The sequence below is a fragment of the Mesoplodon mirus genome (assembly GCF_964341445.2).
Source record: "Mesoplodon mirus genome assembly, chromosome: X".
NCBI lineage: Eukaryota > Metazoa > Chordata > Mammalia > Artiodactyla > Ziphiidae > Mesoplodon > Mesoplodon mirus.
Genome location: NC_138981.1, coordinates 128,601,535 through 128,623,405, shown reverse-complemented (window position 1 = coordinate 128,623,405; position 21,871 = coordinate 128,601,535). Strand labels below are relative to the sequence as shown.

The 21,871-nt window shown below is 42.0% G+C and overlaps 1 long non-coding RNA gene across 2 annotated transcripts in view; it reads right to left on the bottom strand.

The window, feature by feature from the left end:
• Positions 1–21,003, bottom strand: part of LOC309797200 — a 1,037,104-nt gene extending 1,016,101 nt beyond the window's left edge. For both annotated transcript variants that reach the window (XR_014292561.1, XR_014292562.1), the window contains exon 1: positions 20,905–21,003. This is a non-coding gene — a long non-coding RNA (uncharacterized lncRNA). The remainder of the gene's footprint in view (positions 1–20,904) is intronic.
• Between the last annotated feature and the right edge of the window lie 868 nt (positions 21,004–21,871).

Below are 21,871 nucleotides of genomic sequence, written 5' to 3'. Positions count from 1 at the left end.
CATAACAACTCTACCAAAACGTAGGGTAAGTAACATTATTACACATTGTGTAGATAAAAACCCTTAAATGTGGAAAAGGAACTAAACTTGCTAAAGGTTAAACATGTGGTAATTCAGCAAAAGAGACTTTAATCCAAGCAGAACAGGAAAAAAGGGTAAATATGAGCAGATATGTAATGAATATTATTGAGTTGTAAGAGTTCAGTGTGAAAGCCATGTTAAAACAGCCAGCAAGGCAGGGCCAGAAGCATCACACACTTCAGCTAGGCCCAGGGTCTGTATCTATCAAGGCAGAGATCAATTTGAAGACTGCCTGAGGCCACCTTAACCTTCTCTGGGCTAACCATTTGGGTAGCTGGATATCTGTATAGGCACTAACAAATATATTTTCTTTCTCATCAATTCTTGCGGTACTACTCATTTGACATTTAGCATGCAAAGAGAAGAGGAAGGTATTAAATCCCATTCCAGAATTATTTTTGCCAGAATTATTGTTTTCTATATCTTATCTTCCCTCTTAGATTGTAAGTTGATTGAGGACATAGGCATAGTCTTAAAATTATATCTTCTACAATATTTAACCTACTTGTCATTTATTCACTCAAATATATAGTGCTCGGCCATTAGTAAACAGTCAGTTATTATGTTTGATTAATTCTATATGCAGTTGTAAACCTCACTTGTGTATCTTACAGAGCAGAATCTGCATTATTCATTTATTAATTCATTCAATTTATTTATTTAAATAGGTGGGGAGGAATGGGATTTAATACCTTTCCCTTCTCTTAGCAAGATTTCTCCTCACTTGATGGTCATTAAAATGGTTTCCTATAGGAACTGCCTCTGAAAATAAAAAAATGATCTTATAGGTGATGGATGGAAGTCACAAAATGGAACTAAAATGATAATACGGATATGCAAACTAAAACATCTCATAGCCTGCAGTAGATTTTGACTGCTTATTTATGAAGCCCTGAAATGTGGGGTCTATAATGAAACTGCTGCTAGACCCTAAGCTGTACCATCTATCACAGAGGGTGATGGTACGAGACTAAATGATAAATTGTTACGGTCAAGCTACAATCAATATGCAAACACTCAATATAGAAATGTGTGACTTATGCACACCAACAGCAATAGATTAAAATATTATGGATTCAATCTTTTTTTTCTCCCAAAGGAGGCCATCTTTAAGATAAATGGTGTAAATAACTTTATAATAAGGTCACACCTGATTTTATTTTTTTAGCCTCAAAGGTAGTACAAGCAACTTACTTCTTTAAAAAAGGAAAAACCCTTGATTTTTTTTGTCTCAGTCATTACGCATACCCAATTTAGCATGTGGAGAAGTCTGATAACTCAGAATTATACACACTTAAACTATAAATTATGCTTTTCACACACTTTTCATCATGTTTCTCCTGTGAAGTCTTTCCCTTCCAACTGCACCCATTTAGACTGTCATCAGTTCTTTTTACAGTAACATTCTAGATTGCTTTCTCTATTTTCAATCCCTTTTGGTCCGTGTTGCACCCCCAAATGCACACATTGCATGTATCCCTTCAGGTCCAATGTGAGAACTGGCCAGTCTGATGGCAGAGCTTGGCTGATCTGTTTTCCCAGGTAATAGCTATATTAGTCAGGGTTCTCCAGAGAAACAGAGCCAATATAGATTCATTATAGAAATTGGCTCACACTGTTATAGAGGCTGAGAAGTCCCACTGTCTGCCATCTGCAAGCCGGAGAACCAGGAAGCCAGTGGTATAATTCAGTCTGAGTCCAAAGGCCTGAGAACCAGGGGAGACAATGGTAAGACTCCCAGTCCAAGGCCAAAGGCCTGACAATGGAGGGGAGATGGGGGGAACCACTGGTGTAAGTCCCAGAGTCTGAAGACCTGAGAACCAGGAGCTCTGGTGTCTGATGGTTAAAGAAGATAGATGTTCCAGCTCAAGAAGAGGGCAAATTCATCCTTCCTCTACCTTTTTGTTCTATTCAGGCCCTCAATAGATTGGATGGTGCTGGCTCACATTGGCGAGGCAGATCTTCTTTACTCAGTCTACTTATTCAAACGCTAATCTCTTCTGGCAACACCTTCAGAGATACACCCAGAAATAATGTTTTACCAGCTCTTTGGGCATAATTTAGCTCAGTCAAGTTGCACACAAAATTAACCAGCACAGCACTCAAGCATTTAACCTGGAGTGTTCTATAGATAAAGCATCCTCATGTGTCTTGTAAGCAGCTAGAAATTGTGGGAATTTCAGTAAATGTAGAAGTGGTGCCCCTGGTAATGGAGACTATTGAAAGCGAATTTAGGGAAACACTGTGGGCATGTAGGCAACGGCCTAGTTTACTAAATCATTCTGTGGTCTAGAGGTGTCCAACATGACCTTTAGCCTCAGACACATCTGGCTTATTTCTCAGCTCTTCCATTTATTATCTGAGTGACTAAGAATGTTTCTTAATCTCTCTGACCCTCAGTTCCATCGTGTGTAAAATGGAGCTAATAATCCCAACCTAACGGAGTTGTAAAATTTATAATAGATTATTGGCTTACCAAGCTACTTGACCTTGGGCAAGTGCCTTCATCTCTCTGAACACAGTGGGCTGATCTGGAAAATGCTGATAGCAATATCTTTATTAATATACTGTTACAATGATCATATTTGTGTTCTTTCAGGTGGTTTAAATACAGTACTTATTCAATTCAACAAATATTTGCTGAGCACCCACCATAGATTCATACAAAGCATTTAGCAGGAACCTTACCATGGTCAATGTTCAGTGAATGTTAGCTATGTGACCGTGGTTATTCCTAGGATACACTGCAGCTCTGCTCCCTCCCACACTGGCATGTGGTTAAAATACCAGAGAGCCACCTTTTACTAGCAGGCCTCCCTGAGCTCACCTGTTTTAACAGCTTCCTGTAGGGATTTTTGTGCTTCTGAGAAGTTGTTTGCAAAAGGAAATAACTTACTTTTAGAAGTTATTTCCTGGTAAGGTAGCTAATAGAACATTGAGGAAATGTTATTTTCCTTTTCTTCAATCTATTACAGATTTACATAAGTTGTTGAGTCTCCAGAAATGTGTTGTTTGCACTAAATCCATGCCAGAGGGAAGCTGATCTTTTCCTAGTGTCTTGAATGTTAATACATGACATATGTCCAGTGCCAGCAACTCTTACATTTCCAAGATTTGTTCCAATTTTTAATAAGCCCTGAGATTAAAAGATATGCAGTTTTTAAAATGTCTTCTCCATATGGTCACCTGCCTTTAAACTACAAAGAAATTGAGAGAGAAAGGCAGATAGAATGTCTTTTTCTTTTATATGTTTAAAACACAAAAACTGCACACGGGTCACTGGAGCCGTCATGAAGGCCTGGATGTCAGAATGATCCATTCCTTACATGTCAGGGAAATACAGCCTTGCTCCAGGTTTGGTGTCTTAGGTGTGCTGCTTTGCCATTACTTCCATTGTAAAGAAGCGATTTGATACTTTTATTTTTAGAATTCCAGCAATGAAATTCGCACTGCCATTCATTAGGGTCTGTGAGAATTTGCTTTCATTGAGTGAGGTTTGTGGATTAGGGAGTCAACTGGTTCCCTCTGCTACTGAGTAGTCACCTATGCTGCTTTTCTCTTGTGCTAGAGGATGCAAACAAATGTAAACATGAGCTGAAGAAAAACAAAATTAGATAAAGGAAATCATTTAACTAAAATAAAAACATTCTATGATTCATAAAGTAATTTCTAGAAGAACTGCTCTTTAGAATTATCCATAGAACAAATTTGCAAGACACTGCCTGCGTGTGTGTGTCTGTCTGTCTATCATCTACCTGTCTATTCATTTTAACTTAATGAATAAACAAAAATAAGCAGAGGAGAGTGCAAGACTGTTGAACCTCAATCAAATTTAATGATTAGGATGTCATTTTCCTTGGGCAACTTTAGTTTTTAAAGTACCTCTTTCAGGTGACCAGTAAGACTCTGTGAAGATTAGATTTCTGAGATGAGAGGAAAATTAAGTTAAAACTATTTAGAAGGAAATGATTTTGGAGACAGGGATCCCCCAAGGCATTATGATCTCTATGGATTTATAACCCCATGTCTCCTCTCCTTTCTCCATTGCCATTATTTTTTGGATGTCAATCTTTTTGCATAAACAAATAATGAACTTTTATCCCATATCAATTCTATGCAATAAACATGCAGTGGACACCTACTATGTGCTAGCCATTTGTAAGCTGAAGGTGAAAAAGACAGTTTCTCATGCTCATGATCTAAGGGTACAGATTACAAACACATGGCATGTTTCAAGAAAACGAGTAACATGGTCAGAGGTTTAGAAAGATTACTAAAATGACAGCATGGAGAAGAGATTTGAGGGGGGAAATATTGGAGGCAGGTTACCTATTAGGCCTCTGTGCTTGCTCTCCTAGAACAGCATTTCCTGATCCATTTTGTCCTATGATCACTTTGATAACAATACAGAGACTCTCAGAGCAAATTATTTTGTCCATCTCCCACACATTAAAAAACTTGAACAAACATTAACATAGTACCTAACAGCCTAAGGCCACATCCTTAGCATGACACAGCCCTCCTAAAAGTACCTGCCTGAAAAAAGTCAAGGCTGCCAAAAGAATGTACCCTTTGTTCCAGCCAGCACCTGAAGATACAGCCTCTGTCTCCCAGCCTCTGTGGGAGGAGAGGAGCCTAACTTTGATAAGCACCAGTTAGCAAACCCAGGTACGTTGCGCAGGGACCAACCATTTCTTCCTGCTTTTTGTACATTCCCACTTCCCTGAGTCTCCACAAGCCCCTGCCATCCCTTCTCTCTCTTCACTTCTCCCTTTGAAACACCCTGTCATCTCTGTACAAATCAAAGTTGAATTCTGTTTACACTGGACCTTCTTCCCTATTGCAATAGTATATTACTGCTTAAAAATCTGTCCTTACCACTTTAATTAGTGTCTGGCTTTGTTTTATCTTTGAAACCAATTTGAAATACATTTCTAGTAAAAGCCATCCTTGCTGGCACATATGTCATTCTTTTATCTTTTATCCTCTCTCAGTTACTTTTAGAGATTCAGCTCAAATTAAAACTTAATGCACCAACAGAATAGTGGGACAGGAACCTGTGGTTGAAGATTTTGTAACAGATGGTGGCATGCAAGAGTGGGGCAACAGTATCAGTAAAGTTCATCTTTATAATGGAAAACTTTAATTTATATTATTCTTTAATCTAATAACAAAAGAGACAGATGATATGTAACCAAAGTCCCACCTTGCCAATTCAAGTTTAGCTTGCTAGCAGCAGCCCTCCTTATACAGAATTAGAACATACCACACAGATAAACTATGCAACATGTAGCTATGAAAGCCAGTGTGGGAACCCCAGCAATGGGAAAACAACTCCTGTTGCTCAGGAACACTGTGGCACTGGCACTGTGCTGTATAGTGACATCGAGCCCAACCCCTGAAGTAAGATTCCAATTCCTCACCTATGGAAGATCATTATATATATATTTCCCCTCCTAAGTTCTGCTTTAGCTTTGTTCACTACATTTTGACATGTAGCATTTTTTATTATCATTCCCATTTAAGTATCTCACTATTTCCCTTATCTATACTTATAAATTCAAGTGTTACTTATTAGTATATTTTTCCAGACAAGGCCTTTTTCTGTCATCTCTTCTGACTGATATCTGATTTCATTTCATTGTGGTCAGGGGAACATATCCTGTTTGACGCTGATTCTTTAGAATTTATTTAGACTTCTTTTGTGTCAGTTGAATTTTGTGAATGTTTCATTTGTGTTAAAAAATAATGTATATTCTTGTACACCTAAAGCTAATACAATGTCATATGTCAATTACATCTCAATTAAAAAATAATGTGTATGCTGTTAGCTATAAATTTATATACATTTGTTGATAATAATTCATTGCATCTGATACTAAGCACTTTAAATATAATAATTTATTCATTCCTCACCAAAACCTTGTGAGGTATGTATTATCATTTCCATTTTACAAAGGAAAAACACTGCTGCAAAGAAATGTTAAATAATTTTACCGAAGTCACACAGCTGGCCAAGAATAAAGGTAGAATGTGAATGCAGCCAGTCTGCTGTCAGAGTCCGTGCTCTTATTGTGTTATTTATGTCTTCCAGTTCATTGGGGTTTTTTGGTAGCTGTATCCTTGTCTATCAATTTCCAATAGAACTGTGTTAATACTACCAACTAAAATTTCTGAACTGTCTTTTCTCTGTGGTTCTGCCATTTACAGCTTTATAGTGCTTTTCTCATGATCCTTGTATCTTCTTGATCCATTTTTCTTGTTACCAGTAAATAACACCCCATTTGTCTTTTATGATGTTTTCACTTCAAATTCTACTTTATGTGACATAAAATTGCTATAATATCTTTCCTTTAGCTTACCTGTGTCTCATAATTTGCCATCCCTTTATTTTTATTTTATGTGCACTTTTGTTTTAAGTGTTTCAGCAATAGGGTAACCATATAATTTACTGTTGCAATTGCCTAACCTGTAGAGTAAGGTGGTGGCAGGATGAGGAGAGGAAGTTTAGGAGCTGGCCCCCTTGCCTGCACATGTTATTGGTTCTCCACTGCAGTCAGGTTGCAGGTCCCAGTAGCAATCGGTGGTATCCCACCGCCTTTGGCTGGAATTGCATTGGTGCTGGGCTAGGTGTAGCTTTCCCTCCTTGCAGTAGGAATGGGGTGGATGATGATATTCTCCCAACAATATGATGGTGCAGGACTGGGGGATGGGGTTAAGCGCCAAGTCAAGAAGCTCTTCCCCAAATTTGCATCCATCTATGATCTCTGTGTACATTCGCTTTCTAAGTGATTTTATCTTTTCTCATGACATTAAATTCACCTATGGTCTCATAAATCCCAATTACATGGCTCTAGGCCAGATCCAACATCCCCCTTCAGCTCTAGAATTAAATATTCAATTAAATTCGACTTGGATATCTAACAGGTACCTTGGATTTGCCAAATCCATAACATGTCCCTGAACACACACCATCACCCTAGCTTATCTCCCTTAATGGTAATTCCTTTCTACCAAATGATCAGGCAAAAACATTGGAGTTAACTCTGACACAGCCAATTTTGTTCACAAAACCAATCTAGTCCATTAGCACTTCAAAAGATATCTAGAAACAAGTCAGTTCTCACCACATTCCAGTAACATTATGGTCCAAATATTATCTCTTAACTGGATTATCGCAATAGCCTTCAAACCGATCTCCCTGCTTCTGCCCTTTTGATCCAGGCCTCAATTTGATCATAATACATTGGCCAGAGATATTCGGTTATTTGGTTAAAACATGTCAGACTGCACCTCTGCTTAAAACTTTGAAATAGCTTCTTACTTTTTTCTGAATAAAATTCAAAATCCATACTCTATTACATGATCATCCTGCACGATCAACCTTCTGGCTACTTCTCTGAACTCATCTTCTACCACGCATCCCTGTACTGACTGGTTGGTATCCTTAATCCTAACCCAACCCTAACTTAACTCAAACACATCATGCATGGTATTTTGGTGCGTTTGGAGCTTTCCCTGACTAGAGCATTCTGTTCTGTCTCCAAATATCTGCATGGCTTGTTCCCTCACTTCCTTCAGATCTTTGCTCAAATATCACCCTATAAGAAAAAGATCACTGCATACAAAATGGCAACCACTCTCCTTCTACTATGCCCTATGCCCCTTACCATAAATTACTTTTCCAGAGTGTTTATCACATAAATTAACTCCTTTATTAATTAAGCATATTAGAAAAAATCTTTTAATCCATTTTGTTTAATAGGTGACCTAATAATGTTAATTGCTCACATTTTGGGTGTTTTCTAATAGCCAGACATAATGCTAAGCACCTTACATACATATCATTCACTGTGAAAAGTGGATCAGATAAACAGACACAGTCACTTACATATGTGCATATAAGCTTCCGCACCCAACTCTCCCACCTCCACATCTGCCTCGCCTGGGCTGACCTGCTCTTCCACCTCAATCTGCCTAGATGCCACTGTAATCTTTAAGAATTGTTTTCTTGGGCTTCCCTGGGGGCACAGTGCTTAGGAATCTGCCAGCCCATGCAGGGGACACAGGTTCGAGCCCTAGTTCAGGAAGATCCCACATGCTGCAGAGCAGCTGGGCCCGTGTGCCACAACTACTGAGCCTGCGCTCTACAGCCCGCGCGCCTAGAGCCGGTGCTCCATGAGGAGAGAGGCCACCACAATGAGAGTCCCACACACGGCAATGAGCAGTAGCCCCCGCTCACCGCAACTAAAAAAAGAAAGCCCACGTGCAGCAACGAAGACCCAACGCAGCCAAAAATAAATAAATTAATTAATTAATTTAAGAAAAGAATTGTTTTCTTTTAGAAACAGGGGTCATGCTATGCATTTAAACTTTTCTAATTTGTTCTCACTTAAAATATGCCATAAAAGTCCTTCAAGATCAATAGCTGTATCTTGTATTACATTTTAAAATTCAATGTTCTAACCCATGAAAATATATTGAGTGTAAATTGGGAAGTACTGATTTAACAGTTTAATTTTTCCACAAATATCTAATTTTCCCACAGCATTTAATCTTAGTACTGTTTTCAATTCTGTCAGTTCTTGATCCAAAACCAGGCAGCGGGAGGGGGGAACGGACAAGTTAATCCCCATGTCTCACCAAAATTCTCAGAAAAAAATCCGAAAAGTGTTTTGAGACGTCTGAAAAGATTCGGCACAAGATCAGGAGTTGCACTTTACAACATGAAGCATAAACGTGTGGTGCACGGGGTTCTCCTCAGTGATCAGAACAAGTCATAGAGCAGCCTGCAGACTAGGATGCGACGCCCAGCGTGACTCAGGCCTTGCCCATCCGCGCTCCCAGTGGGAGATCCCCGCTTCCAGCTGGAGACCATGGAGCTGCCCAGCAGGGAAGGCCAGGCCGGAGCAGCAGATCACACTGGGTGTGAGGGATGGGCAGCTTTATTTTTTAATTTGTTTTTATTTGGTAGTCTTATAATTCCATTTTAATATCCAGTAAGAGAAATATCTCTCATTACTCTTTAATTTCATTTTGTGAATGAATTCCCCAAAGCTGACACAGGTGACTGTTTAAGTTTGAATTTATTTTAAACTCAACGAAATGTACTTCCATCCGGAGATGGTTCAAAGCCAGCCACCTGTGGCTAGTGGTTGCCATCTTGGGCAGCACAGAGGTAAAATATTCCTAACGCCAATGAAATAAAAATCAACATCGTAAATGCATAATCTTGCTGTACAGAAATGGAGATACATCCATTGATTCAAAGCTTTGCTAAATTCCTCAGCAACACTGTAAAGCTTTATTTTATAGCTTCTCGAAGGTATTTTGTCGTTGTTATTCAAAGAGCGGGTGTTATCTGATTTTTAGAGGTGGGAGAATTTGAGATCTGGAGAAACTGAGGGGCTCGGTAGGAACACACATGTGCATTCACATTTATCTTGCTGCGTATTTTCCTTGATATTTTACTTACGTAAGTATCACTTGCTCATCCTAAGGGATGCAGTGCTGCAAAGATGCAGGAGCAGACATATGGTGGTCTCCCCAACCCTGGTCGTCCATGGCTGCCCATCCCTCACACCCACTGTGATCTGCTGCTCCGGCCTGGCCTTCCCTGCTGGGCAGCTCCATGGTCTCCAGCTGGAAGCGGGGATCTCCCACTGGGAGCGCGGATGGGCAAGGCCTGAGTCACGCTGGGCGTCGCGTCCTAGTCTGCAGGCTGCTCTATGACTTGTTCTGATCACTGAGGAGAACCCCGTGCACCACACGTTTATGCTTCATGTTGTAAGGTGCAACTCCTGATCTTGTGCCAAATCTTTTCAGACGTCTCAAAACACTTTTCGGATTTTTTTCTGAGAATTTTGGTGAGACATGGGGATTAACTTGTCCGTTCCCCCCTCCCCCTGCCTCAGCCACAAACATTCCATATGATTCCATATGCCTGTTGTCCACTGGGCTCCATTCTGATCCACTGTCCGTGTCAAAACCCATGTCTCCCCAGTACTATCTTCATTGTAGAGCACAATTTGCCACGGCCAGTGCCCCTCATTCCTTTGCTTTTGTGGCCAGTTTCATGAATCTTCTCACCACCTTATTGTGGCAGGCAGGGTTTAATACCGTATGGCACATAAATCATTTGGAATGTCCTGCCTCCAAGAGCAGAATTCCAGTTGAGAGCCGTGGGCGCTGGGCTGCCTGGACCCACGCCAGGCAGCGGGGCCACGTGTGTTTCTTCCCTCCTTTCAAGCCCTCGTGCAAGTTCGAGGGTGTCTTCATTCTTGTTCTGGACACATCGGAGCCGGCTTCTCACTGGGGTTTTACATCCTTTCTTCCTGTTGTGAAGGGCTGCTCTCCACGCTCTTTGCTGAGTCTTCTCCTGTCGGCCCGCCTTGCTGGACCATCTTTTGAGTTCTCAGGGAGTTTCACTTGAAGTTCTTGAGTTTTCAGGGGGGTAATTTTATCCTTTCCATGGGGGGCATTTGGAGACCTGAACCTGGAAAAAGGGGGTCCCCAGCCCCCAGCACTGCCCCCTTTCTGTGCACCTGGGTTTGCAGCTCCTTGGCTGACATGATTGGGACCTTCCCCTATGGAATTGGCACTTGGAGGGGATGGTGGTGGCCCCTGGCCCCCCAGGTACTCAGGGCAGCAGCGGGAGACCCCAATGTACTAGTGACCTGTTGGTGAAAAGAACTGTCACTAGACCCTGGGGGTGAAATGGAGCCTGTAAGGGGCTCATCTCTGGTGCTCAGAGCCTGGCAGGTGGGCTCTTAGTGAGAAAACATGTATGTAAAGTGGTTAGTTAGGCCCCAAAACAACACTATAATCATCCCTCACTTTTTTTTTTTTTTTTTTTTGCGGTACGCGGGCCTCTCACTGTTGTGGCCTCTCCCAAACCGGAGCACAGGCTCCGGACGCGCAGGCTCAGCGGCCATGGCTCATGGGCCCAGCCGCTCCACAGCATGTGGGATCTTCCCAGACTGGGGCATGAACCCGTATCCCCTGCATCGGCAGGCGGACTCTCAACCACTGCACCACCAGGGAAGCCCCATCCCTCACTTTTTTAGGTCAGTTCCCAATTTACAGAACTGTTTTCACATTTGTTGGCTCACTTTGTCCTCACAATGAAAATTGTTAGAAGTAATAACAGAATTCACTTATCCACGTGTACATTAGAGTACAGTGCACAGTGTTCAGGTGTATTCAGTGAGCAACAGATGAGATCATCCTGGTCAAAGCGCTTCATGCAAAGTCTGATACTTCAGCAAACATGGGACAAATGCCTCATCTTATGGTTATTTCTCCACTTCTCCTCCAGCCCCCTCCCCTCCTCTCCTAATGTCCTCCTCCTTTCTCTCTCCCTTCCTTCCATCCTCTCCTCTCTTCTCTCCCCTGCTCTCCCCTCTCCTCCTTCCCTCCCTCTCTTCCTTCCTTCTTTCTTCCCTTCCTTACCCCTCCTCTTCCCTCCCCTTCCCTCCTCTCTCCCTCTCTTCTCGAGTCCTCTCCTTCTTTCCCCTCCCTTCTCCCCTCTCCTACCTTTTCACGCTCCTCCCCTTCTTTCCTCCTCTTTTGTGAACCTTCCTTCCCTCCTTCTCTTTCCTCTTCACTCCTCCCCTCCCCTCCCCTCTCCTCTCCTCTCCCTTCTCTGGTTTCTTCTTCACTCTGATCTCCTCTCCTTCCCTCCCCTCTTCTCTCCTGTCTCCTGTCCTCTTTCCTCTCCCCTCTGCGTTCCTCTCCTCCTGTCTCCCCTTCCCTGCTTTCTCTTTTCTTCTTTCCTTCCTTCCTCCAACCTCTTCCCCCCTTCTTTCTGCTACTCATTCTCCTCTCCTCCCACTGTCATTCCTCTCTTCCTCTTCAGCATATTCAAACATATCGATGATTTTATTTTGTCCTGCTATGAGGTTCAACATGTTGTTCATAATGATCTCTCACTTAATATCACTCCAAAGCTATTACCCTTGGAAAATACTCTTTCATGTTTTAACATTCAGTTGATTAACCTAGGAGGAATGCATTTGAGTATATTTTCTGGCCTTTTCTCCACAAATCTAGTATTTCCCTTATTCCATTTTAACTACCAGTTCTGTTCCAATGATATCTCTGAATTCTTTAGTCGACATTTTTTTTAACTTTGTGATAAGCACACTTAACATGAGATTTACCCCCTTAAAGGTTTATGTACACAATACTGTTCATTATAGGCACAGTGTTGTAGAGCCAATCTCTAAAACTTCTTCATGTTGCGTAACTGAAAATCTATACCTTTTGAACAGCAATTCCCTATTTCCCCCATTCCCAGTCCCTGGTAACAATACCTTATATAGTGCCTTGATTCAGAATTTACTGTCTGGTATTGAAAATGCTCATCCATTGACTCAAAATATCTTTTTAATTTTTTTGTAAAGTTTTGATTTTTTCAATATTGTCACTGAAGTCTTAATGACAAATTTATTCTGAGTGGAGTTTTCCCCCTTGTGTATTCTAGTTGATTACTGCTGGTATATAAGAAAACTATAGATCTAAGTGTATATTTTTAATTTTTCTGTCCAACTTTAAGAAATGGCTTGCTAGTAGTTCTCATTGTTTTTCAATGAGTGCTACTGAATGTTCTATATTGTTAATGTTACCTATGTCTTAGACACATAGCCGGGAAACATACTGATGATGATCAGTATGATCACATTACTGATGTGATGATCATCACATTCAGTAAATGCTGTTTATGAGTTCTGAAACTGAAAATTTTTTCAATCTCCTTGCTTTAGGGTTTATACCACATTTCTCATCCCACCACCCCAACCATTTCCTTTACTCCAGATTGTTTCAACTGTGTTCTGAGAAGGGCCTCAGGTAAGTATGTTTTGGGAGGATTTAGGTGCCAACTGATCAAGGAATGTTCTAGTAACCACATGAAAACCAATCTCACTAGGAACAATTCTGTATAAAGTGTCACTGTCTAATAGAAACATGTAGAGACACATACATAATTTTAAATTTTCTAGCAGCCACATTTTAAAAGTACAAAAGGAGCAGGTTGAAACAACCTTAGTAATCTATTTTTATTTACCTGGATACATCCAAAATATAATTTCAATTGGTAATCAATATAAGCAGCATAACAATGAAATATTTTCCTTTCTTTTTTCACACAAAGTGCTTAAAATCTGGTATTTTACACTTGCATCATATCTCCCCTTGGACTGGCCACGTTTTAAGTGCTGATAGACACGTGGCTAGTGGCTACCATACTGAACAACATGGTGACACTTTAGTGGTGATTAAGCTTGCTAATGGGTTGGATTGTTCACAGTGCTCATAAGCTAAGAGCCAAGTATATTAGTTCTCAAGGACTAAACAAACTACTATCAATACATTTGCTTTGTTAGATGTGTTACTGCATATTAAAATTATGTCTAGATTGTGTTCGGTTTATAGCAGTATCTTCATGTGTGTTGGCTCTTATTTAATCCTCTTAACAGATCATTGAGGCAGAAGTAATAACATTATCTGTCATGACTTTTATTATGCAGATTAAATGAGCAGAACCACATAAAAGCTCTTAGCACAGTGCCTGAAATGTCAGTGAGAACTTGGTAAATGTTAACAATTGTCATCTTAATTGTCATTATCAGTCATAAGGCCAGAAATTATCCCTTTTTACAGACTGGGAAGCTTGAGAGTTGAAGACTTTAATTTGTTTAATGTGGTAGAAGGTAAGTTTAATTTTTTAAAATGCATGAAATTTTAATTAAAAGACACTACTTGCTTATTCTAATATTTGAAACAATTCACAAATATATAAAGAAAAAATATTAGTAATCAATTCCTATACCCAGCCTCAGCCATTACCAAAATCCCTGTACTCATCTGCCCACACTGTTTTCCTCGCTCACACAACCATCTACTAACTCATATGTACACATTTAAGGCTTTTTTTATCCACCTCATCTTTGTCTGTGCAAGTATGAGCTCATTCTATAAGAACATTTTTCTGCAACTTGCTTTCTTTCCTTAACAAGAGATAGTGCATGTCCTTTTTGGGATCAATGGGATTTTATGGCTCATATTTTATACTCTATCTCTTTAACCCATATGGATTTTATTTGGGTAAATACTACGAATGTGAGATTTTTTAACTTTACTTGTGTGTGTGTGCGCACACTAATATGCAACTGGGCTTTGTAATATTTGAGCTTTCAATTTTGTTATATTTATCCTTCAGTCACTTCTTTTTTCTCCAGTTTCATTAAGATATAATTGACAGGGCTTCTGTGGTGGCGCAGTGGTTGAGAGTCCAGCTGCCAATGCAGGGGACATGGGTTGGTGCACCTGTCCAGGAAGATCTCACATGCCGCGGAGCGGCTGGGCCCGTGAGCCATGGCCGCTGAGCCTGCGCGTCCGGAGCCTGTGCTCCGCAACGGGAGAGGCCACAACAATGTGAGGCCCGCGTACCGCAAAAAAAAAAAAAAAGATATAATTGACATACAACACTGTATAAGTTTAAGGTGTACAGCATACTGATTTGACTTACATATATCATGAAATGACTACTGCAATAAGTTTAGTGACCATCCATCATGTTATATACATACAAAATTAAAGAAATAGAAAAAAATTTTCCTTGTGATGAGGACCCTTAGGATTTACTTTCTGAACAACTTTCATATATAATGTACAGCAGTGCTAATTATATTGATCATATTGTACATTACAGCCCTAGTACTTATTTATCTTGTAACTGGAAGTTTGTACCTTTTGACTGTCTTCCTCCAGTTCCCCCTCCCCTTCAGTCACTTCTTGAACCAGATACTCAACTGTTTTAATTATGATAGCTACACCCTGCCACTTGGTATTCATTCAACAAATATTTGTTGGTGCCAATTACATGCCATCATTAAACAAAAGAACCAAGAATACTTGTCCTCAGAGAACTTGCATTCTAGGAGGGTGGAGGTGGCACAGATATAAGTAAATTATCTACCATTAGAAAGTGATAAAGGTCAAGGGGAAAAAATACGCATCCACGTTAAAGGGGATGTGGAGTTCTGGTATGGGGACTGGTTGTAAAATGAAGGAAAGTGATCAAGGGAAGTCTTGAAGGGTAAGAGAATATGCCACTCCAAACTATGCCACTTTGATATTTTGATTATTTTGAGCTGTAGGCTTTTGAAAACAATAGCAACTTTAGGAAGAGGCTTTTTCTGAACTCCCCTTATCTGCCTATTGACAGATCCTCCAAAAGGAACTCAACTGTCATAGACCCTCTCCCTCAGAGTTTCATCAACCAGGTAAGACGGACTTTTATCACAGGATAGGAGGCTAGAAGTCAACACTACAGCCAGACACACGTTCTCACAAACCATCATACTTCCCATCTATTCTTCTAAAGGTCCCTTCACCTTTCTTAAAAATTATTTACTCTCCCCTAAGAGGCCTACATACCATCTCCGCCTTCCCTATTAAGATGGTATTTAAGTCTGAATTCTAAGCACCTCTGAGTTACTCTCCCTGAGTATCTCCCATGTGTACAGGTGGTATACATGTTAATAAACTTGCTTGTTTTTCTCTTGTTAATCTGTCTTTTATGACTTGGGTCTCCACCAAGAACTCAGATGGGTAGAGAAAAAATTATTTGTCCTCCTCTATAGTCTCAATGAGAAGGTGATTTCTGAGCAAATATCTAGAACATGTGAATGAAGGATGTGAGAGGAGAATAACATGAGCCAGCATAGAAGAGAGCACCTAAGGAACATCCTATGCAAATGCCCTGAGGAGAGTGGCTGCTCGGCTCTAAGAACATCAAGGCCAGTGTGGCTAGAGTGCACACTGGGAGAGTCTTTAGGGATGAAGTTCAGGAAAATAAAGGGAAGCTCGTTAAACAGGGCTCTGTAAGCCACTGCACTGACTGGCTTTTAATCCTAGTTCAATAGGGGAGCCACTGCAGGTTTGGTGCTGCAAAGTATTTATCTGACTTACCAGTTAAAACAATTATTTTGTATATATTTTTAAAAGGAGTGCCTACAGGTTTTACTAATGAATAGAATGTCCAGTATTTGAGATAGAGAGGTCTCCAGTTCAAGAAGAATATGGGCCTGGTCAGGAGATGAGTTAAATTTAATATGACTGTTAGCCATGCACACAGACATGCTGAATAGGCAAGTGTGTCCTCTGGAGTTCAGGAGGAAAGCTTAAGCTGGAAATATAAAATTAGGTGTCATTAGCATACAGATGGCATTTAAAGCCATGAGACTGGAAACATTCATTCAGGGTGAGTACGGAGAGAGAAAAGAGGTGGGATCCCAGAGCTGAACCCAAAGGCATTCCAACGTTATGACAACAAGGAAGAGAGAATCCAGCGAAAGAGGCTAAGAAGGAAAAGCCAGTGACTTAAGCAGAAGACTAAGAGAAAATAAGTGCCTTGGAGGCCAAGTGAATCAAGTGTTACCAGGGGGGATACAACTGAGCATTAGGTTTCTTTCTGAGTTGAAGGCAATGCTGTAAATTTGATTGTGGTGATGGGTGTACACCTCTAAACTGACTAAAACTCACTGAATTGTACTACATGAAACCAGTGAATTTTATGGTATGCAATTTATACCTCTAATTTTTTTTAAAGACCAGGGCTGCCATGCTCAGCCACACTACCTGCAGTGCTCTACTCAGGAAGGTGGCCTTGCATTGATGACAATGTGAACTGCAACTTTCTGAGTGGAGAAATGCTCAACAAAGTAACACTGGGGGTGGCCTTGGGAACACAGTGGGGGTAAAGCACAGAGCTGCTCTGGCTTGAGTCCCTGGTAGAAAAATTAATAATACAAATGAGTGAATGAACGCATTGGGGTGAAACATATTTTCCTTTGCCTCAGGCTATGCTATGGCTCCACAGAAGGCTGGCTGACCCCAATTTTTTAATATTAATTTCCCGTCTCTATGTGTTTCCCTCTGTCTGAAACTGTATTGGGATTTCTCCCCAGAAACAATCCTGAATCCGTAAAAAATGACAGAGGATGCTCTGAATTTGACCCTTAAACCCTTCAGTGGGGCTTCCCTGGTGGTGCAGTGGTTGAGAATCTGCCTACCAATGTAGGGGACACGGGTTCGAGCCCTGGTCTGGGAAGATCCCACATGCCGCGGAGCAACTAGCCCCGTGAGCCACAATTACTGAGCCTGCACGTCTGGAGCCTATGCTCCACAACAAGAGAGGCCGCGATAGTGAGAGGCCCACAAACCGCGATGAGGAGTGGACCCCACTTGCTGCAACTAGAGAAAGCCCTCGCACGGAAACGAAGACCCAACACAGCCATAAATAAATAAATAAAAATTAAAAAAAAATATTCACAGCTTTTTGGAGGTATAAAGGATATATAATAAACTGCACATATTAAAATGTGAACTATGATAATTTTTGACATTTATATACACGAGAACCTATCCATCATCTCCAAATTTTCCTCATGCAACTTTGTAACCCCGTCTTCCCTGTTAATCCCTGCTGCCTTTCTCCAACCTCAAACCAAGGCAAATACTGATATGCTTTCTGTGACAATAGATCAGTTTAAGTATTCTGGAAATTTATATAGATGGAATCAAACAATACACATTCTTTTCTGTCTTCTTTCTTTCACTCAGCGTAATTATTTTGCGATTAATCCATGTAGCTGTGTGTATCTTTGCTTATTCATTTCTATGGCTGAATCGTATTCCACTGTATGGAGATACCAAATTTTGTTTATCCATACCCTTGTTGGTGTACATTTCGGTTGTTTCTATTTTTTTTGCCATTATGAGTAAATCTGTTATGAACATTTGTGTATAGTTCTTTGCATCACATATGTTTTCATGTCTCTTGGATAAATACCAAGGTTTAGAACGGACTGATCATGTGGTAGTAAATGTTTAGCTTTTTACGAATCTGCTAAATTGTTTCCCCAAATGATTGTGCCATTTACATTCTGACCAGAAGTGTAATAGTGTTCCAGTGAGCTACATCCTCACGGACACAATATCAGCAGTATTTTCAATTTTAGACCTTCTAATAAGTACCCAGTAGAATCTAATTGTGATATAGCATTTCCCTAATGACTAAGCATCTTTTCATGTGCTTATTTGCCAACCCTATATCTTCTTTGATGAAGTGTCTGTTCAAATCTTTTGCTTGTTTTTTTATTGGATTGTTTGATTTCTTATTATTGAGTTTTGAGAATTCTTTATATATTCTTGACACAAGTCCTTTATCAGGTATGTGATTGGCAAACCTTTTCTCACAATCTGTGATTTGTCTTTTCATTCTCTTTACAGTGTTTTTCAAAGATTGTAATTTGAATTAAATCCAATATATCTTTTTTTTCATTAATAGACTGGGTTTTTTGTACATAAGAAATGGTTTCAAGGCAACAAATATTTTCCCTGGGTTTTCATATAGAAGCATTATTAAGGTCTATGATCTATTCTGAGTTCATTTTTATGTGGTGAGATGTAGAGATCAAAATTAATTTTTTTGCATGTGGATATGCAATTGCTCCAGACTCAGATTTTGCAAAGACTATCCTCTCTAATCTACCTCAGATCTCTGTTGATAATTGATTTGTCTATATATGCATATACATGTATGGTTCTATTATTGGAATCTCTATCACATTCCAGTTATATATTTTTATCATTATACCAATACAACACTGTGTTGATTATTGCTCGCTGCAACTAGAGAAAGCCCACACGCAACAACGAAGACGCAACGCAGCCAAAAATAAATAAATAGATTGTAAAAATAAATAAATAAAATAAAAGTTCTTTTGGCTATTCCAGGTCTTTTGCATTTCCATATAAATATTAGAAGCAGCCATCAGCTTGTATTATAACAAACCTTTGGGTTTTCAGAATGATCACCACAATAAGTCTAGTTAATATCCATCACCATACATGGTTACCAAAATATTTTTTTCTTGTAATGAGGACTTTTATGATTTACTCTTCTTAGCGACTTTCCAATATGCAATACAGTATTATTAACTATAGTCACCATGCTGTACATTACCTCCCCATGACTTATTTATTTTATAACTGGAAGTTTATACCTTTTGGCCCCTTTCACACATTTTGCCCACACCCCACCCACCACCTCTGTATCTATGACCTGCTTCTGCTCCTCCTTCTCCTCCTCCATCTCCTCCTGCTCCTCCTCCTCCTGCTCCTCCTCCTCCTCCTGCTTCTCCTCCTTCTCCTCCTCCTCCTGCTCCTCCTCTGGGGTGCCCAGTAGCAGAGGAAAGGAAGGGGGGGAAGTTGAGGGGTAGGAGAAAGCAAAAGAGGAAGAGGAAACAGGTGGTCTCCTCCTCATCCTCAGCTGGGGGAACCTGTACTATCAGCAGGTCTTGCATGTCACTTAGGGTCTGAAAGCCTGGCTCAAATGTGAGGCACAGATGCTTTGGAGAGTGAGGCATGATGACTCTTGTTGGAGGCAGCGGGTAGAAGTGTAAGCAGGATGGTGGGAGATGGGATCTGAGGGCCTGGGGTAGAGAGGGAGTGGTTCAGCAGCCTCAGCAGAGAAATGCACCCTTGGCAGCTCTGACAAAGGCTGGCTTTCAGATGCCCTCTTTAGGGGGTGCTCTAGGGCCTCACAGGGCTCCGGTCTCCCTGGACAGTTTGTCCCCTAGGGACCTGTAGGAAGATGCAAGAAAGCTCCTCAGGGTGCAGCCAACCAGTACAAACCGAGGCTTCCAGGGCTGACTGTGGGCAGGTGGGTCAGGCACTGTGGGGTCCTTGGCAGACATTCAGGGTGCGCACCTCACCTTGTCTCCCAGTACTGTCTGGGCTTCCTATGATCTGCTGACCTGAGGACATGTGCCTCACACCCAGGCCCTCACCTCATGGCTCCTGAAGCCCCTGACAGGCAAGGAGGGGCCGAGTTCTGTGAGGTCCCCGCTGTTCTGGAGTGATGATCCCCTCCACGCTAAGGTTCTTACCTTTCCTCTAAGGAGGCTTGTGCCCTCTCCTCCTGCACCTCTGCTAGCCTAAGGGAAGAGGTCACATTCCTTAAACAGATGAGAAGGAAGTGAAGGGGTAACACTTTCAACCACACCTGCCCAGGGCCTCCCGGGGGTAACGGAAAGAGGTGAATGAAGTTTGTGGGGTCCCCCTCTCTCCTAGCTGAGTGTTACCCTCATTCCTCACATTGATGCCTGGTAGGTTCTGGGACTCCTCCCTCTGCTGTCCTGAGTCTGGCCCCTTCAGAACAAGCCCTGAGACCACCAAGAGGGAAGTGAGGGTACACCATATCTGACCACTGTGCCCAGGGCCTCCCAGAGCTGACAACAGGGGAAGGGCCGAGCTGGGTGTGCCTTCAGTCCTCGGGTGAGGGTGTGCCCTCAGGCCTCACTCAGGGTCCCCACCTTAAACTCTGGCAGAGTCTAGGACTCTTCCCTCTGCTGACCTGATGTGGCTTCCCCTCAGACTGCCACTTCCTCAGAACGAGGACCGCACCTCCCTGAGAACCCATGGACCAAAATGGGGCACCACATCTTACCACCCCTGCTATGTCCTCCCACTGCCAAAAGCAAGACCTGGTCCCCATGTGTCCTGTGGTGGGGCTATCCTCAATCCTCCGTCACGTTATCCATCTTTACTCCTGACAGGGCCTAGGCTACCCCCTACTGACTGGACCTCACCTTTCAGAGACACCTCTCTCACCCTTGGAGAAAGTGAGGGCATACCTGTACAGCCAACCCTGCCTGAGTCTTTCCAGGCCTGAGGACAGGAGATAGCCAGACTCAATGGGGTCTCTTCTTTCTGGGGTTGGAAGTACCTCTGGTCCTCACTGAGGGTCCTTACCTTGACTCTGGTAGAGCTTGAGACTCTTCCTTCTTCTGACGGGATGTGACTCCTTCAGTTGACCTGTCTTCTCACTCACACCAAGGCCTTCACTTCCCTGAGACCCTTAAGGCAAAAGTGAAGAGACATCACATCCAGCCACCCCAGCCTGGGGTCTCCCATGGCTGACAGCAGGGGCTGGGTTCCCTCTGTTCTGGGATAAGGAGTTACCTCTGTCTTCCCTCAATGTATTCTTTACTCCTGGAGGGTCTGGGCCCACCTTATCTGGTGACCTGAAATCATCCTTCTCAGACCAAGGCTTTACCTCCCAGGGACACCTCCACGCACTCCTTGCAGGGAGTGAGGGTACACCACATCTGGGCTTTCCTGCCAGGATCCTCCCAGGGTGGACAGTGGGGACAGGGTGGAATTTCTGTGACACCTCTTCTGTCTGTCTTAGGGGGTAACCTTAGTCCTCCTTCAAGGCCTTTACCTTACCTTGACTCCTCAGATTCTGGGACTCCCCCCTTTGCTGGTGTCATCAGCTCAGACCAAGGCCTTCACCTCTCTGGGACACCCCAGACAAAGTAAAAAGACACCAAATCCAGCCACACCTGCCTGGGGTCTGTTCTAGCATGGGGAATGCACTCAATCCTCGTTCAAGGTATTCATCTGTACTCCTGGCAAGGCTTGTCCTACCCTCTGCTGACCTGAAGTTTTCTGCTCCAACCCAGCCCTTACCTCCCTGAGACACTCCACCCCCTTGACTCCTGGTAGAGCTTGCAGAGAAGTGAGAGTTCCTCCCATCTGCTTACTGCTACTCTGATCCTCCCAGCGCTGAGATTCTGTGGCATCCTTCTTTTCAGGGAAAGGGGGCCTTCAGGCCTCCCAACGGTCCTTCCCTTGACTTCTGATACAGCCTGCGATGCCTCCCTCTTCTGAACTGATGTGGCTTACCCTCAGACCGACGCTGTGACCTGTCTGAGAC